The following is a 3,481-nucleotide window of genomic DNA, read 5'->3' on the forward strand; positions in this document are numbered from 1 at the left end:
GCTTTAGCATTGGCTCTCTCCATCACTCTGCTTTACTGCTGAGGAAGGAAAAGACTTTGTGAGTAGAAAGGACATAAGCACAGCTAAATGGCATGAGAGGTGAAGAAAGACAAATTTCACAATTCTGATTTTTCTAGGAAAAGAAATTCACAAAAATCTCAATGTACGTAATCACTTTAGAAGAGCTTTGAAAGACAAGTTTGTGATAAAGCACAGTTAGCTAAAACAAAGTCTTGAAAACCATAACAAATATCTAAACAAGTGTTTCACCCAGAAACAGCCTTGCTTGACTAGAACAAGAACAGGCAACATAACTAGAGGAAGGAAAGGGATCTGAGATGAGATGCATAGAATATTTAAGGCAAAAACATGCGGTTTTGTTTTCACTTGACTGATCGTTGGTCTTTCACAGGAGGTAGTTTGTATTCATCGTGATTCTTTTTTTTTTTTTTTTGGTTGAAATTCCCTTTATTTGCATATGGCTTACATGTAAATCTTTTTTTGAACTGGACTTAGAATCCAAGAATTAATGTTCTTCACTCCTTTAGCAAACCGCAAAGCCCTATCATTACAGAGAGAGACTCCCAGAACCCTTGGTCATTCGCTGTCACAGGCCCGGCTGGCTCAGTGGCCTTCATCGGCAGGGGCCCTCCTCTGGCGAGCGGACCCGATCCTGTGCGGAGACGGTGAAGCATCTTCTTCTGTCTCAGACCCTGAAGGCTCACGATCTCCTCTCCTGGGATCCGGTGTCTCCCCCCAGTTCCGGAAGAAACTTGAATGTTGACAAAAAAAGATGCCAAACAAAATACCAACCGCACACCAGCAGCTACAGCACCATCAGCAGCGTGGCCACGAACACCAGCAGGGTCAGCCCCACGTTGGGCTATATCTTGGGGGCTGCGGGGCGGCGGCGGGCGCGCGCGCGCGCGCGGGCGGGAGGGCCGCGCGGCCGGGGCGGCACGAGCTGCGGGCGGCCCCCGGCCCCAGCCGCCGGCAGCGCCCCCGGGAGGCGGGGCGGCCCCGCGCCCGGCCCGCGCGGTCCCTCTCAGGGCGGCCGGCCGAGCGTGGGGGCGCCCCTACGCGCTCATCGCTCCGGGGACCCGGGGACGAGGCGGCCGGATGTGCTTCCGTGGCGGACGCCGCGAGCCCCTGAGCCCGGCCGAGGGCGAGCAGCGGCGCGTGCGGCGGCCGCCTGACCCTCGCGGTGGCCCGCCTCGCGGACGGCAGGTAACGTCTCCCCGCGGCGCCCGCACCGCTTCTCCGCCCCAGGCCCCCTCCCGCTGCGGCAGCTCGTCACCCGGCGCCCCCACCGCTCGCCGCCTGTCTCATCGTGATTCTAAAACAGAATGTGTGACTCGATAACCAAAGATGCTATAGTTTTGTTTCTCATTGAAAAATAGTAAACAATATGTGGAAATGGTCACAAGAAATTAGGGGGACCCTGAAATATCTTGCAAAACCAAAGTTCCCACAGATACAAATTCAGAAGTGTGGAGACGGTGCCATCAGAGGTGATCCACAGCCAAGCTCTCTCCAAGGAAGGAGTACATTGTTGAGGGGTCCACGATGACCAGTTGGAGCTTGGCATCTTGGTCCTGAATGCTACTTCTCTCCCTGACTGCCTACTCGCTGGACTGTCACTTTTGTAGGAGGGGCAACTGGAAGATTTTACAACATTTTGAAGACCTAGGAGGAATTTCCTCTGAGATAGCTAAAGGACAGGAGCAACTTCAGATTCTTCCAGGTTTCAAAAGTTGACCAGTTTCCAAAGGCATGTGTTTTCATGGCCATCCAAGAAGTGCTACAATGGAGCTTCAACATTTTGAAGCCTGAATGTCTCCTAATATTCTTGGAAGTGTCAGGGGAGTGTGTAATTTCCTTGATTCTGTCTTGTCACAACAAAAATTTGAAGTGACAGACCAGCATTATAGCTCTCGGACGGGCCAGCGTTACAGCTCTTGGACAGACCATTGTCACAGCTCCGTGTTATAGCTCAGATTCATTTAGAAAATAAAGGAAAATACATCCTTGAGGCATGAGGGCATGATGACCCAAATGATGCTGGAACAGAGAGAGAGCTCGCGGGAGAGACAGAGAGCACCCCTCCCCCTGCCCTTTGGCTCCTCTTTTTTTGTTTTTTCTCCTCCCCCTGGACCTGCCCTATGTAAACTGGGCTAGCCAGGAGTGCCGTTTGTCCTACCGGAGGTCCTCACTCTGGTCCTCGGACCTTCCTTTGTTCTATTTTCTCCGGCTTTTCCCTTCCTTGTCTTTTAGCTACTGCCATTCTGGACTCCTTTTTCCTATTCTAACTACCTAACATCAATAAGTCATAAACATGAGCTGGGACAGAAACATGTCTTCCACCCTAGCATCATCCCAATCCTGAGCATGCTCTCTTTCTATTCTGGGCGTTACATGTATTGATTTTTAAAATGCACAATGTGAGAGTTGCGAGTTAAGTTTTATTTGGCGGCAAAATGAGGCCTGCAGCCTAGAGACAGCTTTCAGATCTCTATAAGAAACTTCTCTGAGGAGGCGAGGGCAGGAGCTAGGATATATAAGAATTTTGCATCAAAGGACAGGTAGTTTGGAGCATCAAAATATTACTGCTAATTAAAGAAATGAGATATGCCAAGTTAAGGAATTTAGAGCTTTTCTATGTATGGAAAGATGCAAGAATCTGAGCTCATTGAAATGACTCTTTTGATATGCACCTCAGCAACCTGGTGCCAATATCCTGTATTTTCCTATCTTGAGTTTTCTCTGGGCTCAGCATAGGAAGTGGCTGCTGTCTGATGGCTGCTAGATGGCAACTATTCTTTTCAGCCCTGTGTTTCCTCAGGGTTCAGGAGCTCACAATAGAAGGCTGCAATCACTGATGACTATGACATCTTTTGTTTACTGATATGGCAGGAAGCATTGCATTTCTCACTGTGATTTCATAGGAAGAGAACAAAGGGAAGCATGGGAATGAGAAGATAATGGTGGATAAGGAGAAGTGAGGTAAGAGTAGAAGGGAGCAAACAAGGATGAAAAATAGCAACAACTTCAGACATGCAGATGATACCATTCTAGTGGCAGAAAGTGAAAAGGAACTGAAGAGCCTCTGGTGAAATAGGAGAATCAAAAAGTTGGCTTAAAACTAAGATCATGGCATCTGGTTCCCACCACTTTATGGCAAATAGAAGGGGTAAAAGTGGAAGCAGTGACTGACCTTATTTTCTTGGGCTCCAAAATCACTGCGGATGGTGACTGGAGCCATGAAATTAAAAGACGCTTGCTTCTTGGAAGGAAAGCTATGACAAGCCTATATAGCATGTTAAAAAGCAGAGACATCACTTTGCTGACAAAGGTTCATACAGTCAAAGCTATGGTTTTTCCAGTAGTCACGTGTGAATGTGAGAGTTGGACCATAAAGAAGAAGGAGTGCCAAAGAATTGATGCTTTTGAAGTGTCGTGCTGAAGACTCTTGAGAGTCCCT

The 3,481-nt window shown here is 48.5% G+C and overlaps 1 pseudogene; it reads right to left on the reverse strand.

Moving 5' to 3' along the window:
- Positions 1 to 577: 577 nt before the first annotated feature.
- Positions 578 to 883, reverse strand: LOC148777300 (small integral membrane protein 13 pseudogene; annotated as a pseudogene).
- Positions 884 to 3,481: the final 2,598 nt, after the last annotated feature.

Source organism: Moschus berezovskii, chromosome 7 (assembly GCF_049115385.1).
Source record: "Moschus berezovskii isolate FMDL1 chromosome 7, NW_MosBer_1.0, whole genome shotgun sequence".
Lineage (NCBI taxonomy): Eukaryota > Metazoa > Chordata > Mammalia > Artiodactyla > Moschidae > Moschus > Moschus berezovskii.